Source organism: Oryzias latipes, chromosome 4 (assembly GCF_053564925.1).
Source record: "Oryzias latipes strain Hd-rR chromosome 4, Olatipes_Hd-rR_3.1".
In the NCBI taxonomy this organism is placed as follows: domain Eukaryota; kingdom Metazoa; phylum Chordata; class Actinopteri; order Beloniformes; family Adrianichthyidae; genus Oryzias; species Oryzias latipes.
In genome coordinates, this window is record NC_136240.1 from 14786789 (window position 1) to 14809481 (window position 22693).

Here is a 22693-nt window from a genome sequence, read left to right on the forward strand (position 1 = left end):
TTACGAAACCCGTGCACAGAAGTCTACTCTTTTGAGGCACTCGAGTTACTCCAGGCCCAGCTGTCAGGTTCCTGCATGCCTCTGGACATTATTGCTTTATTTTACTTGGAACAGAGTCCATATCTGAAGCTCTAATAACATTATCCACACTTGGGGTAGCGCATTATTACACTATGGAAGAAATGGGTTGGTTGGGTGAACAAAGAGGCCAAAAGAAGAACTGCACTGAAGAGAACATGATTAGTAATATGATATTTGTTTGTGGTATTTTTACTTTAAAAGGCCTATCAAGACTGCCTCAGGAAACCGGTTTTCTAACCTGAACAACAGTTTGACCCTTTGTTCAAAATTTTCACTCAACTGTACAGCAACTTCACATCTCTCACTCTTCCTTCCTTTCCCTGCATCTTTCCTCTTTCCTCTCAATTTCCTCGTTCTCTTACCCATGAGACTTTAGGGGATATTTAGACAGAGGAGTGGACTTCAGGTCTGTTTACGGGCAAGATCTCAGGAAGTCAACATCAGATAAGCAGATTCCTTGGATACACAAGACGAGCAGATCCACTTTCAGAGAAGCACTCCTCGAAGGACATGACCAGAAGAATATTACCAAGAAAAGGATTTGAACTGAGGGTCCAGGAATAACAAAAATGTGTCCCTGTTTTCTGGTATTTCTTTTCTGGCAAAAAAGGCTGAATTTGTAGTTCATCAGATTACAATGTGTTCATTCAGTTCCAGGTCATTTAGTTGTCCTTTAGCTCGTTACTTATTTCATTTTTGGCTGTGCCTTATTTTTCTACTTGGGTTAAACAAACACTACGTCATTTACTGTAATTAAATAGTAGGCTGTGTCATCTGAGCTTTACCAAAGCCAGACCATGTTTAGGAAACGTATTCAGTAGATCAGGTGTTTAAAATGCAAGGGATCCAAATCTTACATCTGAGGAAAAGGGTGGAAAGATATTTCTGCAAAGAGTAACACATCATCATTTAGTCAGCAAACCCTTACAAAAGAAAAGGTGTAAAACTTAAGTGATCTCCTTATTTATTGAAACTCAACTGTTCATATTTTTAAACTTTCCCTAAAAGTTTTTCAAAATAATGTATTATTGTTTTTTCAGATCTGAGATGAATTTTGTCTGATCACTATCGTTGCCCAAGAAAAACAGCACACTACAGCCTAAATGTTTGGCTTCGATGACGTTTCAAAAATTGTTTCTCTGTGCAAACCATTCTTCTTTTTCCTTTTTTTTAATGAGTCATCACTTGTTTTAGCCTGAAATACCAAGGGTGCACTTATCTAGAATATCCTATATACCTTCTTTCTCTAGTTCTCTTTTTCAGTGAGGGATTCTAAAACCCTCCAGCTATATAAATACAGTCTAATTAATGTGCACCTTTCCCTGTACATGCGGAAAAAAAACAGAGCTGTCGGACTTCATTTGTAAGCTTTTCCATTTTATGTGATGAAGAGGGAAATGCTGTGACAGAATAGAGAGCTTCGTCAAATGACTTGCTTGCATCATTATACCTAAAAACAGTTAAATATGTCTATTAACCTTTTTCACCATACTCTATAACTGAGATACTGACACACTGTTTGTGTCTGTATGTTATATGCGTGTGGAAGACTGCAAAGATGCATTACATTTGTTGGTTCTTGCTTATTAGTTGAATAATTTAACATTTAAAATTGTTATTCTGTGCATTCAGACAACTGAAAACTTGTTTCTCGTTAGTTGCAAACTTGTAGTCCGTTTATCAATGAGAGACAAACATTCAGTAAAAGATGAATGTATAATCTATCAGATATACATGTTTAGGAAAGCTAAACAGACACAATTTAAGTGAGGATCAGTCTGTCATCTAAATTTGTTTGCTTCTTCCTGGGATTTTCTGATTTCTCTCTTAACTATCTTTGGTTCAAGGCAGGGCACACTGTCAGCAGAACACCAGTCCACAAGAGGTCTACAACCACACTTGTGCTTAATCCTTGTGCTATCTTAGATGACCCCAGCCTTACATTGACGTGTTCTCCCTACCATGACAAAGGTGGATAAAGGTGGAAAGATTTCATGTAATCCATGGACACCAGTGAAGATCACAAATCATTGAAGAAAAAAGGTTTAGCGCACTGTCTAGTGGGTCTAGATGACCCAACTCCCAATGTTAAAATGCCTAGGCTAGCACAAGGGTTACAAGATCTTATTTGTGATGTAGAATAAAAGGCTGGCAGGCCACACGCTCCTTGTTCTGTTCTGCTCCGTTCCGCAAGGGACAGGAGAAAGGGGGCGGGGTTGTCCTGCGGCAACTGTCCCGCCCACATCACAGATGAATTTCTGATTAACTATTGCCGCTTTGCAGAAACTATGTCCCAGAAAACAACACGTTTTTGAAAATGATGCCTAAAAACTGCATAATCATAATTAAAAGACGACTGGGGAAGCTTTTACAATGGATCAAAAGATGATCAGACTAACATCAGTGCGTTGTGGTCCAATTTATATAACAGTAAAACAAAAAAAGTGCAAAAATAAATGTGTGTACACACAGAACCACTGCTGATCAAGTTGTCTTGTCATCCAATTGCAGGTAAGCGGTCTTGCTCATTCATCAACACTGTTGGGAAAAGTCTCCACAAAGTGGTGCCGGGGTACTTGAAGGCTCTACAGCGTTTAGCTGCTGACGAAAAACACAGAGCCTGCAGTATATCTGTCTTTAATAAGCCATCACCAAGTGTGAGCCTTTGCAAAGCAGTCAGCGTGTAATTCATACACACAGAGGTGTCTGAAGTGGGATTAGATTTCTGATAAATTACTTCTCCAAATCTGAAAGCATGGAAGGGCTAGTTGAGAAATGAGTGTTAGAAGCTTTTTGTGTAATACATTTTATTCTTGATGTTGTTTGGAAAGTTTAACTGTAATTTGAAGATTACCAAGAATAAAAGATGTTTTATCAAATTTTTCTCATGTTTTGTTAAAATAAAATGTGTCAGCGAATTAAGATAAATATTTAAGTTTTTTTAGATTCTGTTCATGTAATGCTGGTTGTTAGCTTAATGTTTAATATTCTTTTTAAAACCCCAATAAATCTTGTGAATAAAATTTCAAATAAAGTTTTTAACATCCTTAGTGGAGCACAAAATAACTCAGGGTTACTCTGTTATAATGTATGACAGGCATTAACTTGTTTCTCTGTGTCCCAACAATCCTTTGGAATATCATGAATTCTGAATATAATCTTTTCTCAAATTGTATTCCAAGTTTGGCTGACCTGTTTGTTCCAAGAGTAGTTGAAATATGTGCTTAAGAATCTCCCAGCCTGAAACTTTTAGTTCACAGTGTTTTAAAGGCATTGCTTTTTTATTGGTATAAATGATGATTTTGTGGTATGTTGGGAAGTCAGTTGCCATCCACCATCCATCCATCATCAGGACCCGCTGAATCCCTTCTGGAGTCACGAAGCTGCTGCAGCCAACCCAGCAACTGTTGGGCTAGGCCAGGAAACATCCTCATCAGGTCACCAGTCTGTTGCAGGGCCACACAGTCACACGTGGGGCAATTCAAAGAAACCAACAGGGAGAACGTGCAAACTCCACACAGAAAGGTCCCAGCCAGGGCCTACTCGCTGTGAGACGAGCTCGCTAAAACTAACCCTGGAGTGAGTCTCTCTTGACTAAACTTGTCTAGTTACGTGTTTCAATCAAAACCATGCTTTAACAGTTAATGAATATAGAAACGTATTTTGCATGTATGTTAACCTCTACATATAAATGCAGTTTTTGCAACTGAGGTAACAGAATAAAAAGAAAATCAACAAAAGTAGTATCGCCACAAAATTAACTATTGATTTGGGTTGAGACCATTGCAGAGAAGTTCATTACCAACAATTAACTCTAAAATTTCCGTTGTCTTTAGGACCTTGAATGAACACAAACAATATGCTAAAGCTTTTTTCAAACTTGCAATGAGATTGGAAAATTGAAAAAACAAAAAAACAAAACCAACAACCACTAATTTAAATGTCCACCAAGATCCTAAATTACAAGATATTATTTTAACATCAAAGTACTGTATTAGCTTGTCTTCCTGATTTGAAGTACATACATTAGTTTCAATGTGCTACCTCATCAAGCAAATTAAATTAAACACATAGTGCTTTACTACCTTCTTCAATGGCCCAAAGCGCTTTACAGTCATACTCCCGTTCACTCATGCACACCCACACACAGTCACACATTGATGGCAGCTTTGTTTTTCCAACAATACACCAACATGTGGGATTCAGCGTCTTACCCAAGGAGATTTCGACACATAGAAATCAAGTCTGTGGGTCGATCGCTCTACCTGTGCACCACAGCCGCCCCGATTCAATTTTTTAATACACATTTGTATGTAATATTGTAAAACTGAATTTTCACACCACATTTAGTTTCCTGTGTGGTCATTAAAGGGGTGACTTAATGTCCACTGCATGCTAAATGTTAACAGCATTTTGCAAGCAATCCACATCAGAAAGACGGATCCATGGAGGGTAAAAGCATCTTAAATGCAGGCTTTGGTTTTGTCTTCAGCAAATAAGCTTTTCACAAAAAATATAAGGCAATATAAATATTCCATTATTTTGCCCAAAGGAAAAAAAAAAACAGCGAGTTATTTAACTGAAAGAAAAGTTATTCTTTTGCTGTTTACCCCTGTATTTTATCAATTTTAACTATATACATTATTGAAGCTAGTGTCAACATAGAACATGTTTTGTCTTAAAGGATTTCATAACTTACTAGAAGTAGATTGAAAAATGCTTCAACAAAATGTGCAGACCATAAAAGCAAGTTTTGTTAAGAATGTTGGTAAATAACTGGGAAATTGGTTAAATCTTGGGAAATGTTTGCATTGAGCTAAAAAGTCTTCATAAGAGTTTGAAAATGTTTTCTGCATTGTTGACTAAGTCACTTCTATGTTTGTACCAGAAAACTGCACTAATGATATATTTCATCCTACATTTTCTTTAATCGACAACCAAATCCTAATTGTTGAGTGAATTAGACTGATCTTGAAAGTTTAATTCGTCAAATTATTTTTTAAACCCTGAACAATTAGCCACAGTTGACCTTTTTTTTTCCTTTATTTTAGTGGGAAAGAAGCTGTCTGTGCCTTTTTTTAATTGGCTACTTGTAAAGCCTCTTCTCCAGGGTTTTTGAATGTTTCAGCAGTGTGGGAGCTCTGTGTATGGGAAACAAATTAAAGACTACAAGGGCTCCTCATAGCCTGATGACCTTCAAGAAGTCTGGGGAGATGAAGTCATCCTTGCCTGACTTCCAAATAAAACAGAGGACAACAGCTGAGCAAGCCAATGATCCGTTAGGTTTCACTCAACCACCCACCAGCATTTCTGATGCACATGAGGATACGCATTTACTCACACAAGTCAGTGTGGGCTCTGATGGTCAGCTTGGTCTCTAAAGAATGATGAAAGCGTCCCAGATTGAGAGTCTTGTTAAATGACAAATAGGTGAGCAGAGATCATAGGAACGTTTTCATCACTCATCACTTCTACAACAAGCTGGTCTTGTTTCAAAGACCCCCGAGCCTTTCCTAATCTCTTGAGGCTTTACACTGTGTTTCACAATTTTTGGTTGTAGGAAACTAATTAGGTGACAACTGTGGTTTTCAGATGACATGTAACTATATAACACACAGCCCAGTTTTAAAAACAAGGCTGATAAAAACTCAACTCTAAGTGCAGAACAAGTTTTTAGGTACGATTTTAGATGCCATGTGATCAGCTGATAAAGGTTAGTTTTTTTTTTTGTTTTACATATAAAAAATTGGATTTCTCATTTGAACAATAAAGCAAAAGTGTCTCATGGATTATAAGCATAACTTTAAGGGGGAAAAAAGGCCCACGCTCCCATCTATTGCATTTAAAAATACTCAGATTGTCATTTTAAAACTACAGATTGATTTCTTAGTCGTTTAGTTTGACCTGGAATAAATCTAAACCACAGTGGTCAATGCTCGGTTGATTTCTTTCATTGCTCCACCAGCTTTTTCTGTCTAAAAAGAGGACGACAGTAAAACTGAATGAAGTTGAAACTTCTTAGGAATGGTGATTATGGCTACTGAATTGAAACCAGCAAAGGAGAAACCAGATCTCGGCCTGCAAGAGATATTACAGCAGTTAAATCGAATAAAAACCTCAGATTGTCAATGATGCTCCAACCCCCATCTTTGAACGGACATGAAACAGAAGCTGTAAAACAGAGAAATAATCCTCTGAACTTTCAGTGGTAAACGCATTAAGAGGAAGAAGTTGAGTCGGAATAGCAGTAATAAGAGCTCTGACCGAGTCCTTGGGAAAAACAGGAATCATTCATCTTCTCAGGGATTTCCATTCTGATTTTTTGTCAACATATTACAATTGTATCTATTTAAAAAAAAAGGAAAACTTAAAATGAAATCGCAAACTGTATTCAAACATGTGTTCAAGAGACACTGAAAAAAACTTCACATAACTTCTGAAGGGGCCATAAATACCATTCGCATGTGGTGGGTATTAAAGAAAAAGTAAGCATAATTTTAGCACACATGGTGTTTTGTATCATCTTTTAAATCAAACCCTTGTCTTATTATCTGACACTTGACATCCAACAGACCAGCACATTTTTCTTCAGAGAAAATAATGACGTATAAACTTGATCAACAGTTTGACTGGGGAAAACCTGTGGTATGACAACTCTACCCAGAATGCCTAGAGGAGCCAACAAGGAAAGGATCGGTCAGATGTGTGGAGGGAAATGTATATTTCTGCATGCTGTAAATGCTATTATTTATGTACATTTATAAAGCCCTGGTCTCCCATCTCTTTTTCTGCAATAACAATACTGATATTTTTTGACCAGTTTAAATATTTCAACACCTAATTCTTATATACTGATACTAACATAAAATACAGATATGATAACAAAGTCAATACTGTAAAGAACACAAATCCTGTCCTCCACTTCTTACACTTAGAAAACTGGAGTACGTGGAATCCTTTGGGGTATAAGAGATAGAGGGAGCAGGTATAAAAAAATAAGAAGCACTCCACAGAAAATATGTAGGTTGTAAAAGTGAAGCAAGCAAAAAAAATAAAAGCACCCTAACGTTGGTGATCCCACAATGGCGTAGCTGGGATAATATATCCAAAGACAGGCACTGATTTGTAAGTTGTTTGGCAACGAACAACAAGACAAGTCTCTAGCATCCAGGTGAAACTAAATTAATCAACACACGGCTTGAGAAAAGAATCTGCAATCACTTTGATTTAATATCACTTGACAGTGGAAGATGGCTCTAAGCCCAGAGATACCTATTAACTTCAGTGACCTTTGGCATAAAAATTAATCAACCTAGAGCAAAGACCAGGTCTATTCACCTTTTATCAATTTTAAATGCTTTCACTATAAATGAGGACAAAAAGCTACAAATCCAAAAGAGGAAATGATACAAAGGTAGGCTAATTTATTATTTAGAATCCCCCTATTTTCATATAATCATCTAATGTTGCTCATGAGATGTTTGAGCATTTAAAATATTTTATAGCTAGTCTTTGAAACTGTTGTTTTCCTCTGAATAAGGCCCATGAAATGATATATACACATAAACATAGAGCCTATAGCTTTAGCTATACGCAAGCTATAAGTTAATTTGTATTAAAAACAGAAATTTAAAACTTAAAGACCAGGTTTTAGTGGAATGGAAGCAGCAAAATAGGGCGCTTCATGTGTTAGCCAATGTTTTGATTTTCTCAGTTCCTGCAGCGATGTAGCAATAGCTGTGGAAAATCATCAAAAGCCCACAGTAACCCATGCATGTGAAGGTGGAAGTTTAAGTTCAACTCTGGGCCTCATTTCTCTATTTCAACATTTTGAACATTTGAGAGCGTATTATTTTCCTTAACAGAGGAAGCCCAATTCCTGAAGAAAGATGCAGAGACAATTAGATGATTGAATTGGGGAGCAGTTTAAATTTGAAACACATAATCTAGTCAGAACTGAAGGCAAAGTTAGGATCTTTTTGAGGCCTGTTGACCAACCAGAAAGTGTGTGTTGAATTAAAGCAGGCCTCTCTGATGCACTCAGTGGCCTCTGCATCTGGTTTTAAGGCTGTGACATCACCACTGGAAACGGGACTGTTTGGGTAACTGTAACTGCAGTGGAGGAGTCGATCCATCATCATCCTCCACAGGTATCCACTACCACAACAGCAGCCAATAAAGAGATTAAAGCAAGCTCCTAATTTGTCTAAATTTGTAGGGCAGAAGATCAAACATGCAAGAACAAATTATAGATAATATAATTGCGGCAGACCTCAATGTAATGTATGAAAAAGTACGAGGTGTGCCACACTGTGCACGGCGCGGACGGTGCCTGGATTCAAGGGGAAATACCTCGTTAATGATGGGCACATGTATCAGTTTTCATTTTTCTATAATCCATGAAAAAAAAACATTTAATTACATCTTTTGGTTTTTCAAGAAGTACATTTTTAAGAATAGGCTCAAAGAATGTACAGATTACGCAGTAAGTTGATTAGCAGGGGCCTCTCTGTGTTTGCTAGTTTCAATCTTTAACATAATTTTGAATGTTGGATTTTCAGGAAAAGACAGATTTGGTTATTTTTGTTTATGTTGGGTCGTAAACTTCCCACATATGTAAGAGGAAAATATTTAGACTGGCTTTAATAAATAAATGGTCGATGATCATCTGGTGTTCAAGTGGTTGTGTTTCCACCTGCTTTGTCTTGTGGTAAAAGGAAGCAGCTGTGGTGAAACACGGAGCTAAACTGACCATGGCTACTCACCATTTACTTCATATCACACCAGCAAAGTTTTCTTTAAAAGTTGTACTTATCAAAAAATACATAATGGAGCTTAATCAGGCTCTAAAATATAAATACAACTTCAAAAATAAATTATTTTTACATCCAACACTTACTTTTAAAAACATTTTTACTTTATGCTCTAAAAAAATGTTTAATTTAATTTTTGAGTCAAGTATTTTTATGTTATCATTTGTTATTGAATAAAAAACTTCCACCCGAAAGAAAAATATATTTTTTTCTTCATTGTTCTTTGAAACAATTTTTTATTTCACAATTTGCTGGTAGATTTTTTTTAAAAAGGATGTATTTCTACACATGACTTTATTTCCTTTTATCAGATTTTTAAAGTAATTAAAGAAAACAGTGTTTAAATTAAAAATAATTGTTAACCTTTTTGACAAAACAAATTGATAGATGTTGGGTTTCCCATTAACCCTAATGTCTAAGACTTCACCCTTAATGTCTTTTTTGTCCTGTTTGTGCTTCCTGCGAGGCAACAGAAGCAGCTGGTTTTCCTTCAGATATACAGAGCCTTTGAATGGAAAAGGAGTTTATTGGACCCCCTGTTAATTGCTAGAAATTGTTTTTTCTGGATCAAAGAAAACCAGTTTAAAGGAAATACTTGGTGAGCAAAATCTACATTTTGAAGCTTCTTAATTAACGTTTGCATGATTGTTGATGGAAAAGTGTAACAGCACAACGTTTTCTGAACAAATGGGTGGTTTAAACCAGTTCAGCAGAAGACGGTACTTTTATTTTGCTTATAGCTGGGAATGTGGCTGCAGGAATCTATAAACCAGCTTCAGCTGTTTATGCTACGAGTCCTTTGGGACATGGGAGTGGCCAGCATCAGCACCTGTTGAATCTTTAGGAGACCAAAAAGAAATGTGCTTTATATTTTTAGATAAAAAAGTCATAAATATTCATTACTTGTTAATATTTTGTAATATTGCAGGAGTTCCGCTCTAAAGAAGGTTTTGAAACATCAGATCACTACATAGTGTTTTGCCCTACAGGGTACCACTTTCCCATTTTTGAAGGAAGAGATGGAGAACTGCAAATTTTTGGGTGTTCCTCTGGAGAATGTGACAGAAACCGTCTGCATCGGGATTGGATGAGAAGCAGAGGAACCTTTGTCTAAAATGTTCAGACTAAAGCAGATGTTGCTGTAAAACATACACCAAAATGAATGCAATGTGACTGCAACTCCCGCTGCTTCAAAAAAAGTCTCGAATCATTCCACTTCTAGCACTGTTATTTAGAAATTATAAACATTTATTGTACAGAAATACAATTTACAATACAACAGACTTTTCTAATTTGTCCAAAGGATACTGTCACAGTATCAAATGAACATGTAAATCCTAAATATTTAGCAGTTTGTTTGAGTACAGGACAATCTGACTTTGGTCTAAAAACCTTGTCATACGTACTTTTCTAAAACATTTGGAAACTTGATTTTCACTGATGTCAAATGATTTCCAAATGGTCCTCAAAAAGCCAAAGACACCTTACAAGTTTGATGGATTACTACTACGGCTTCTGAATTCAATGTTGATTTTAAAAATAAGTCCATATTTGCACTGCTAAAATCCAGTCAGTAAATAAATTAATCAATTGCATGAATGAACAATGACTTTGGTCAGCAACAGCTGCCAACCAATAAAAGCAAAATCCTCTCATTCTGTGGATGGATGGATGGATGGATGGATGGATGGATGGATGGATGGATGGATGGATGGATGGATGGATGGATGGATGGATGGATGGATGGATGGATGGAGGGAGGGAGGGAGGGAGGGAGGGAGGGAGGGAGGGAGGGAGGGAGGGAGGGAGGGAGGGATGGATGGATGGATGGATGGATGGATGGATGGATGGATGGATGGAGGGATGGATGGATGGATGGATGGATGGAGGGAGGGAGGGAGGGAGGGAGGGAGGGAGGGAGGGAGGGAGGGAGGGAGGGAGGGAGGGAGGGAGGGATGGATGGATGGATGGATGGATGGATGGATGGATGGATGGATGGATGGATGGATGGATGGATGGAGGGATGGATGGATGGATGGATGGATGGATGGACAGTCATACAGATGGACAGACAGTTAACTTCGATTGACTGATTGTTTGCTATATTGTTTGATTGATATATGATTTTGATTAACTGAACAAACAATATGATTGATTGATCGGTTGATTAATTGGTTGGTTAATTGGTTAATTGATTAATTGATCGATCCAAGTTTTGGAGGCTGTTTTGCTTACTCAGACTGTGTAAATGCAGTTCCTGGTTGTACTTATCAACAACCTGTTTTTTGGTAATTGACTATTGTAGAGGTTCTAGTCCAGAGGGCAACTGCACTTATCTGGAAGCAATCTTGAAGTTAACAGGGCGGCAGACAGCCTTGTCACTGGAATATGCCTTTCCTGCTGAGACTTCTCCTCCTGGGAGAATGAAAACCATTGACACACAAACTGTAATTGCCCAAGACTAACCAGTAAGCTTTGAAATTAAAAAGACAGCAGATGGTAGTGATTATTGATGCAATTGTGGATGGACTTCCTATAATGTTTTACAGTGTAAAGAAATGGTTTCTAAGTCATAAGATCTCTTTAAAGCAGTTAAAAGTGAACTTTACCCTTAGGCAATACTTATCCCCCAAAACAGCACAAAATCTTACATAGATTAGAAGTACGACTGTCTTTGTCTGAAAGGCAATGTAAACAAATAGGTCCATGTTAACATCCAAACATATTTTGCCGAAAGCTATCGCAGCATGAACCTTTCTGTCTTTTGATCTGTGTTAATTTGTTGTTGATGAATAATTTTTTCCATGTGAAGAATATTCAACCTGCATGAGGATGTGTAACCCTGTGAAGGCATATTAGATGACATTAAACAAGTGAGTTCATAACTACAGAAAAGCATGCAAGGCATGGCGAGTGACCCTCTTTCAACTGCAAGCAGACGTGACACATCTACCTCCGGTGCACCCAAGCAACTGAATCCAGATGGAGGGAGCGTATCATTACTGTTTTATTGGAAGATATCACAACAGAAAGACTTGTTGCGGGAACTCTTCCCTCTCTGGCAGGTCGCTGCGTTTGAAATGAAAGATTGAAGCTGCTGTTGTTTGTCTGCTGTTTCTCCTTTTTTCTCAGCCAGAGCCTGAGATCGAAGCAGCTTGTTGGGGTCTGGCTGGCACACAGGAGTGTTTGGAAAGACGGCTTAGTCACTCTAATAGAATTACACTTTATACTGCTTTGAAGTTCTTTTACGCTCTGCACCTAACTGTGGCCTTCAGGAATGACCGTTCAACAGGATTTTTTAATTATTGCACATGACTCAAAGTAGACCTACCTTCACCTTGTGATTAGCTGCAAACATCTTGCTGACTCACTGCAAAGACTCTGAAGGCAGTGCTTGAATAGGCCTACCCAACTTAGTTGACTCTCAGCGTTGCTGCCGTTTTATCCTCAAAAGTTGAAGCTGCTTCTTTTGAGGTCACAAGTTCTTTATGTACAACTAAAAGAGACTTTCAATCCCTTCCAATCCTCCTAGTCCTCCTCCGGCTCATTCTTCCCCTAGCCCCTTCAGACATCCGGCATGCATTCTTTGATGATTCAAGCCCTTAATTCAAAATTTGCTTACCTCTTTGTGTACCAGAGGATGTTTTGGTGTGTATAATTCTATGAAAGACCAACCCTCACTGCTGCTTTCACAAACACAGAAATATGTTTGCACCCCACTATGATTTATGTTGTGAAAAGAAATCCCATCTTTTCTTCAGGATGTTGTAACCTGTGAGCTGCTGATTTCAGCAGAGGGGCAGTACACTCTCCAGGAAGAGGCAGCTGTAGCCTGATGGTGTTGTTGCAATGTGAGGAGGATGGTGAAACAAGCAGGCTCCAAGAGAAAAGAAAAGTTTTGGTTAGTTTCACTTTGATCTGATGATGAGATTTATTAGGAGGCGGCTCCCAGAGAAAGTTAAGAACAGAGGAAGAATGATGAGGGCCGCCTGAGAACCCCTTCTCTTGCAAACAGTACACATATAATATCATCAGGTTTAGCTAGTAAACCTGTTAGTTAAAATTTACAATGCAAAGGACATGAATGTAAATTTTAATTTCATGTATTTAGCTACAGAAAAACATTGTGTCTAATGTGGGTATTTTTGCTTGTTTTTCCTTTACATATCAACTTGCTTTTATTAGTTTTTTAGTCGTGGTCTGCATTTATCCCTAAAAAACATTTTTTATGCATTATTTACTTTCTGTTTTCATCGATTTTTTTCTAGATTTCTTTAATGCATGGTGTTTTTTTTTAACTTATGTTTTTGTTAATTGCTCACATCTGGCTTTAATGAATTATCACACCTGCTGCCTGTTTTCCCAATTATTAGAAAATATATACCATCAACTAATTTGAAGTTTTCTGCCAGATTGTTTTTCCATTTAAAATTTCCAGATGTTTCGTTTTGAGCTTTTATTCATGTTAACCAGCTTATAGTGCTTAGTTCCTGAGTCAATGCATAGGTTTATTATTCATGCGTGTAGTTTTATTTCTTGTGCTTTGATTTGATTTTGTTTTGACCTGATGACTCCTGAGGTCTTCAAACTGGGTTCTGTTACTCAAAACCAAAAGAAATAATACACAAATTCAAATACTATCTGAAAAATGTTTATAATATATTAACATTAGTCAGCACAAAGATGTTTGATGTTTTAAAACTTTTGTTTTATTACTGTTGAATTCAAATTAACTCTTTTTTTGCATAATTCTAGAACACCTTGGACAATGCAGCACATCCACGCACAAAAGCAAGAAACAGTAGGTCTACCAGTGAAAATGTTTTGTGGAAGAAACATATACCGGTAGGTTGAAAAGGCAGGACAAAAGATTCACAGCCGATATTTAATTGCTAATATTTCTTAGGTTCACAAAAACATGTTTTCAGTTCGAGATACATGCAGCCTGTCAGCAGGTCAGCCAGGCAGAGCCTGGATGCTCTTTCTCATGTCTGACATGTACAACACTAAAGTTAAAAAGGGGACCACACGACACATGTCCTACATCAATCTGTCCATTTCACATGAGACTCAGCCTCTGTTCATCTCAAACCAACGCTCATTTATTCATTTATTCCAGAATACTACAAGCAGCAGGTACACAGTGCTTTCTCCTTGTCTAATGCAGTTTCTGGTTATCTGTATCTGAATACAGTGATCCAGTATAATGATCACCACAAACTGTGGAGAGGCTTGGATTTAGCACAAAAATAAACTGGATAAACCACTCTAAATCCACATTAAATAATCCATAATTAAAGGGTAAACTAACATAAGGGTGATATATACTACAATTAAAGGGTAAACTAAAATAAGGGTGATATATACTACACCAAACATGCCTTCCAATTGTATTTTTGTGTGTGTTTTTTTGGATTCCAATACAATTTTTGTAATTTTCATTTTTCTTTTTAAAAATCAATAAAAACAAAAAGAGTTATTTTGAGTAGCTGCTAATAATGTGAATATCTTTGGCATTTTATGTGGCTTTTCCTGTAGATTCGATGTAGCCCATCTACTGGTGGGCGAAGGTGGCGTACATCCTGGGCAGCATGCTGGACAATCGCAGGTCCACTTAGACTAAAATGGGACTTTTAGTTTAATTTAAAAGCAATGATTAAAGTAGAAACATGTCCATAGAGTTTGTTTTAACAGTTTCAAAGAAAGAGAAAGATATTGCTTCCTAACTCAAGGTTTTTACACAAATATTTGCATAGTTTAACTCTCATTCTTTCTACATAAAACTCAATATTTTAATGACATACAATCAAATACTTGCACAGTATTTTTGTGTGATTTGCATTCCTTTCACATATTTTTCAAACATCAATATAATGTCAGCCCTTCAGTATTATCATATTTTGAGTTAGATTATTGTTTCAGCTTCATAAGGCTAACTTTATATCGAAAAAGTTATTTTTTATAGGTAAAGAAGGAGTGACAGGATTGTCTGTGCTCCTTCAGCTGTAGCTACTCTTCTCGAACGTCGTCTTCAGGGTGACATCACTGATGTTGGCTGCAGTTCATCACTTCTGCTGCACGTCAGTCTAAAGGTGTGGAGAAAAGACATTTCCTGAGCTGAAAGCATTCTGGCACTGAGCCCATTCACACCAAGAGTCCTGGAATGACATCAGTGAAACTGAGTTTTACAGCCCAAACGACCCAAACACCATCAATCATATCTTCAGAGACATGTCCAGCTTATGAACAATAAATGTACTGTCCCAATACTTAAAGAGCAAGAGGAGATTTACAAAAAAAAAAAAGTTGATGTTTTTTTTTACATTTCAGAAATATCAAAATGTCAGAAAATGACATCCATGTAACCAATGGCTTTCAAGTTGAATGCTTGTTTTAAGATTTGAGCATCTTAACAGCTCACCTTGAGCCCAAGAGTATCACTGCCCCACTGAGTATCTCCAGGAAAATTGCAAAAATGAAAAAAGAGTGGAGAAAATCTGAGCTCTAAATATAAGAATACCTATGAAAACTTAGGACAAAAATTAAAAAAGTACCGGTAAGTGAAGCAATCCTCCTGGGTTTTCAGTTCCATGTCTCCCCCTTTTTGTCCTGTTTGGTTGTTGAAAAAGGACAAACTCATAATGCAGCTTTTTTCAAAGTTATACACTTACAGTACTAAATAACCTGTTAAATGTTTGTTTTACAAATCCCATTTTAACTAGTTTTACTGGTCATGTTAATTGGAAGGTTGTCAGTTTCAATTCTAGGATTAATAGTCAGATTCTGATTTTTCAAATGGTCACTGTCCACATAAAAAGACTATGCTGTGACTAATGTTGCTGTGGGCCTATTAACTTTACAGTAACACACCAAGTGATAAAACCTAAAACCTGTTAAATGAAAGTGCAGGGTGGTGTGCATCGTGGAAAGATTTATGCTCTTGTAGTTCCCACTTAGGATGTGGCTTTGATAGACAAAAAGGCCAAAAAGTAGTCAGATTTATGGCTCCATGGGATTATTTGCTGCAGCAGACATCTGGTTTCACCATGTGGCTTTTCAGGGCAACGAAGAACTTTCTGAGTGGCTGGGGATGAAGGTAAAGAGGGAGAAACAAGAGTCGTGTAATGGGGTTGAAGAGTTGGAAATGATATGACATGCAGACGTTATTGGCTTTATAACAGACAAAGACCTATGGCGCAGTGTGGTGCATTGTGATTGTCTGATTGTACTCATTTTAAAGGGAAAAAATAACTGATTAAAAGTTTCCCAGAAATTGACAGGACTACTAAAAAAGAGAGAAAAGTTGCTACAAGTAATTGTATTACTACCAGCAGTCTGCAGTAAAAACAGTCAGATTGATTAATCATCTTGTAAACTTTAAAACTAAAACATAGCAATGTATTTATGATGGCTTATATTATCTGAAAAAATCCATTAAACAGTCAATCAACACTTATGGATTCAGATAACAACTATCATCAGTTTGTAAATGAGACATGTTTATACAGCTATGTGAGTCCATCAATTTCACTTTGTAGTAGGAGTAAAACAAGTATTATTATATAGTATATTATTATATAGTAATGTATATTACTCAAGCTTAAATACATGCTATATTTGGTTTGGGTTTATAATGTTTTTTTTTAAATATATAGCTTAACATAAAAATTCAATGAAGTGGCTGCTTTACATACCGTATTTTCCGGACTATAAGTCGCCCTTTTTTTCATAGTTTGGCAAGGGGTGTGACTTATACTCGGCATCGACTTATATTAGAAAATAAATTGAAATTAATACATTGTTAACCCTCCTGTTATGTTCATTTGTGAGGAACAGAGATGATGTTCCTGGGTCAATTTGATGTATGAGGTATGTTAAGTGTTAAGAGTATGTTAAGTGACTCAGAGAATCAGCAAACCTTTTTTTACAGTAAGATCTTGAAGGCTAAAAGCACAATATTCTATTTTCCAATGATTTCATAGATTCAGAAATGCAATAAAAATGACAACTGTTTCTACAAATACAGAATGAAAACAGAGTATTAGTTGGCCAATGATGCGTAATGAAAGGAATAAATAAATAAGTATGAGAAAGAATTACTGTGAAATTATGAGATAAACAGCCTGCTATGATTGTGTCATATGAGTTTGTGCAAGTTATTATATCTTGGTCTCAGATTTTGTCAAAATAAATTTCCCGTCAAAATAGTCCCGTGCGACTTATCTGTTTTTTTCTACTTTATAATGAATTTTTGGGCTGGTGCGACTTATACACCGCAGCAAATTATAGTCCGGAAAATACGGTAGTTTTAGGGCCAATTTACAGTTTAAAATGTTTTAATTATGACTTTTAAGTCGTAAATTTATGAAAAAGAAAGTCATAACTGTTAAATTACAAGATAATATTTTCGCTAATTTACGAGTTTTTTTCTCATAAATTCATGACTTTAAATCTCGTAAATTTATGAGAAGAAAAGTCGTAGATTAACAAAGTCATAGATTAACACCAAAGTTGTCCGTTTATTGGAACCTAGCTTGAAGATGAAGTTGAGCCTTTTGTGAAGCTTCATTTCCGGATAGGAAAACAAAGAGATCCGGAACCTTTTGGCCACTCCAAAACAGATTATTTTGAGTGGAGCCGGCTTTCCGGGGTTCGGTGTCGGTAAAGTGGAGTTTAATGTGTAAAATAAGGATCTCAGAGACACGTTTGGGTGTAGAGGACCGCTGCAGCCTTTATTTTCCTTTTCATTCACACACCCTGAAGTTCATTTGTCACCTTATGTCATGAACCTGTCATCCAAACACCAATACGGAAGTAAACAGTGTTACATACGCCCCCTCCTCCAGATGAAACGTCTCGTTTCAACATAAAACAATAAAGAGGAATGAAATAGTCTGTTATATTAACATTAGAACGTTGAAAATGCCAAGAAGTGCTCCTCCTCAGACGGAAGGATCAAACAAACGTAGAGATCTTGTCTTTGGTGGAGGAAGAAAGGATTCAAGTGGACAGCTGCAGGGACACCGACAGCTTCATCGGGCAGCAGAGATCCTGCAAACAACCCATCAATAAATAAAATATTAATAAATCGTAAATAAAAAAAAGAGCTTGCAAACATTTGGAACGTTATCAATAAACATTCAGCTTACCTATTCCATTGAGTTTAGTCGGTCTGCTGTGCTGCATGCTGCATGCTGCGTGCTGCGTGCTGCGTGCTGCGTGCTGCGTGCTGCGTGCTGCGTGCTGCGTGCTGCGTGCTGCGTGCTGCGTGGCGTTCACTTGCTGCTCTGTAGGCTCACTTCCGCTTTTATCTCGTAAAATTATTACAATTTTTTTTCTCGTAAATTTACGAATTTTCTCCTAAATCTACGACTTAAAATCTTGTAATTTTACTTTTTTTTTTTTTTTGGTAGCCCTAAAAATCTGTCGTATCAAATAACACAGGATAACACAAAGCTTCCCCACAGAACCTGATTCAGCGGTGCCAACAAACTATCAGAGATCCTTAATGTAGAAACACTCTTAAATGCCAATAACAAACATGTTTAATTCTTATTGTAAACAAAGTTTCCATCATAACTATTTAAAAACCATTGAAAATTTTAATTTTAAATGAACTAATGCAAAGGAAAAATCTCAGCTCCCTCGTCTTAGATTAAATACCTTTGCACAGGAACTGCAACAGTTATGCCAAAGTCATGCCAAATTTCCAAGTGCTCATTGTTGGGAGGAAATTGGAAAAAAGACACAATGTCTCACATAAAAAGAAAAAAGTAATGCACCAGTTTTTAATATTACAACATGGAAAATATAAATATATGAATATTTTTGAATTTGGGTTGCAAGGTGCCACAGGGGTTAGCGCTTTTCACCTCACAGCAAGAAGGCCCTGGTTGAAATCCCAGCTGGGTCCTTTCTGTCTGGAGTTTGTATGTTCTTACCATGCATGCATGGGCTTTCTATGCACACTTTGGCTTCTTCCCACAGTCCAAGACATGGTTCATAGGTTTATTGCTTACTCTTAATTGTCCCAAGGTGTGAGTGTGTACTGGTGTGTATTGTGTGGCCCTGTGACAGGCCGGCAACCTGTCCAGGGTGTATGCCGGCTTCGTCCAACAGTATTAGTTTTGCAGTATAGAGGACCCAATCTTTCTGGTCAAATGGAGCTTGTCAGTTTTATTTGTGAGGAAAAATAATTTAAATTCTGTTATGGTTTCAGCTGGGTGCCAGAACCAACATTTCTAAACATTTCATCAGTACTTTGGCTGCAGCGCATTTTAATCGGATTTTTTGTACAAGCTGGATAATAAGGAATTATCTAAGTCCAACCCTCAAGCAAATGCTTGGAATCAATTTTTTTTTTCAGTTCTCCAAGACTTTATATTTTTTATTTTAGAAAGTAGTTCTAGAAAATTTGATTTACGTATTTGCTTTAAAATAAAATATCCCTATCAAGAAATGTGCTAAGGTTAGCCACAGTTTGGCTGGATGGCAGTTATGGCATCCAGGGTTCATGAAGTGTTTGGGATTATTTCAGTCAACTGGCTTTATAGACAAGTACAGCATAATTTATTAGCACAGAAATTAATACAATGATGTAATGCTAAATGCCATTTACAGAAGCACACATAAAATGAATTCCGAAGACGAAACCCTGAGGTACATCACGTCTCATGATTCGAATGGAAAGGCAAAAACTTCAAATTAAATTATTGGATACTAAATGTAAAGATCCATCAGATATACAGTATATCTATTCAGCAATAGATATAGAGATATTTCTGGGATGCTGGAGCCCACCCAGCTACTGAAGAGCAAATGCTGCTTCTACCTGGACAGTTCACCATTGCAACAACAGAGAAAAATACCTACTCACATCCACACCACAGGGGCAGCTTAGGCTACGTTCACACTGCAGGGCTAGATGCTCACTTTCCGATTTTTTGAAAAAAAATCTGATTTTTTTGAAAGGCCGTTCACATTTCCAATTAAATGTGAGCTTTTGTGATCTCCTATGTGAACGTGAAATGACCCAGAAGTGACCCACATGCGCAGAAGAGTACTCAATGCTGAACGACGTCACTCGTTGGTTGCGGAAGTAGCTAACGTTAACAATGGATGTCAACAACAGTGTTTGAACGGGGAAGTGAACCCCGGAGGAGAATCCGCCTTCGGTCCCCTGTGGTTCTGACCATGGTCGGAAAGGGGAAAAAAAAGTAATCCCTGGAAAGGTTCAACACCACGCTCGGCCATTTCGCTGGAAATTCTTTCAAAAACTGCCCGGTTGCGATAAGAGCTCTCGAGTTTGGCCTCAATAGAGCTGTCACCCAAAATATGAATCAAATCGGTGACCTCGCTTCCCTTCCACTGACTGGTCTCAGCAGCATCGTCTGCCATGGTTGATGTTTATGTTCTCGTTCCCGCCTACTTCAACGCGGAATTATGACGTTTGTAGCGTATCAATGACGTACAGGTCAGATTCATGTGTCTGTGAACAGATCGGATCTGTGTGTTCAGACTGTCATTAAAAGATCAGATACAGGTTACGTAGGGGCAAAAAAATCGAAATTGGGTCGTTTCAGCCTGCAGTGTGAGCGTAGCCTTAATAACCTATAAAGTAAAGTAAAGTAAAGTGTTTTTGGACTCTGGGAGGAAAAGTGCACCAATGAAACCTATGCATGCATCTGGTAGAGATGCTAACTTAAAATATGTGATTGACACAGATAACAGAACACCAACTATTCTCCAAATAATATTAGAAATCAAATGTGTTTAAATTTCTACTCAGATCATCTTTTGATCTATTGCAAAAGTGTTCCCTGTGGTCTATTCAATATGGTTGTGCCGTTTTAGCCCCCAAAAAACCCTATATCATTTTCTGGGACTGTTGGTGCGGAGTAAGCCCCCCCCCCCCACACACACACACACCTCCTCATTCCCAGTGCAACAAAAATGGCAAGCAATGTTGGAGCTATTCAGCTGTACAGTTTTGAGCCAGATGTCAGTTTAGACGAGGAAAACGAACATGGATCAATTTTTCTACAAGTGGATGCATTGGAATGTAATGGACCAGGAAGCTTGTGCCTTGCTAACTGTATTATTTATTTATTTTTTTTCATAAATGGATGTCCTCCATCGTGAGAAAAATGCTACAATAAAACATCAAAAACAAATTTTTCATTGGAGTGGGTCTTTAAAGCACTGTCTAAATTAAAAAACAAAAATATTCCTTTTTAAATGAATTAAGATCACTGTTAATGTATTTAGCGTCCGTGACAGAGAACACGTATTAGAAATAATAATAAATAAAAGTAGGCTAACAAGCTGAGTGTCATGTTTAGAAGTTAGGTAGTATTACTAATCACACGTGTTCTGTGACATTTGAGGTAAGATTGGGCAGGAGGAACCACATCACATCTGAGCTACACAGAAACCACCAGTCACATGATGGTTTACAAGCACATTTATGGCAAACAGTCACATACATGCGCTGAGTCAGTTGTCAAACACATATATTGTGTGTTTAACATCCAAACACATTTTTAAGTGGTCATATTGCCAAGTAATACAATTAAAAGAGGCCCCTGTAACTCTGAATCACCCTCATTTCAAACCATGGGCTCCAAACCGCTGCCTCCCTTTGGAATAGCTTTGTGTAATCTGTCATGGGGCCCACAGATGTCTCACTTATCAATAGGAGAGGTGTATTTTTTCAGGGGGCTTCCTCTTTCCTGGACAGGACAGAGCTGCTGGCAGGGCATCATGGGGCCATCAAACAGTCCAGGGACACTTGGAGTGTTAAAGGTGAACATGGCTAAATGAAACGGTCAGACTTTCCCTGACAGTTTTTACGTCATCTGACAATAGAACTGCCTCACCAAGAGCATGTTTTTCCACTTCACAGACAAGAATTTTTCACTAGCTTTGGACTTTGATTAATTTCCTTATTTGTTGTTCTTGTCAAGGCGAAATAGTGCACAGTGAGAATTGGTATTTCCCTTATTTGCAACGGAAAAAGAAGTGAAGGTAAACGTGTGGCCGGAGATAGTTTTTCAGGCAAACAACTACATTAGAATGTCGTCAGAGTGGTCAAGTGTAATTAGTGGGCTTCCTCGATTTTGAACGCCATGAAGATAATAAAGAACAATTTAAGCATAATAAAAATGAATAAAAGTTACAGCATTCTTTAGATTTTACTCATAAGATTTCTTTTTTAGTAACATTTTGCACAGAGGCAGGGGGATTTTCAGAGCTATACTGCTGCAACTCTATAAATAATTGAGGTCTCATGATTGTGAGTAGAAGAAATAGGATGGGACATTTTTTTGCTGTTGGCGCAGTCCTGGATTAAGATGGCTACATGGCAAGCAGGAGGTGTTTGCTCAAGTGGAGCAAATTACTCAAAATAAATTGGGTCTTCCTTTCCACCCTCGTCTTTGCTTCCCCTCCCCCAATCCCTTTATCTCTTCGGTATGAGTTGTCATTCGAAAACTTGGTCAGATCCAAAGTGAACCCCTCTTTCCAAATAAACAGGCTAGTAATGGCTGTTTACCCAAAGTACAAGAGCTATTATTTGCAGGGAAGTTAAACATCTCTGACATGGAAAATGACTGCAGACAAATTACTGTTGTCCTTTCTTGAAGGATGGATTGAAGGAACGCTGATGTTCCCCTAACTGTTACCAGCAGCTATACACCCTCATGATAGCTTTTCAAAAAAGCATACCAGCTGAATGGCGTAATGATCTCAGTGAAAAATCTTTTGTTTGTGTGCAATTACAGTGCAGAGTGAACTGATGA

At 37.5% G+C, this 22693-nt stretch overlaps 1 long non-coding RNA gene across 1 annotated transcript; it reads right to left on the reverse strand.

The window, feature by feature from the left end:
* Positions 1-13978: 13978 nt before the first annotated feature.
* Positions 13979-15536, reverse strand: LOC144992029 (uncharacterized). Its single transcript, XR_013655758.1, has 2 exons — positions 15449-15536; positions 13979-14980 (listed from the first exon to the last, which is right to left on the reverse strand). It is a non-coding gene; the product is annotated as an uncharacterized LOC144992029 (long non-coding RNA).
* Between the last annotated feature and the right edge of the window lie 7157 nt (positions 15537-22693).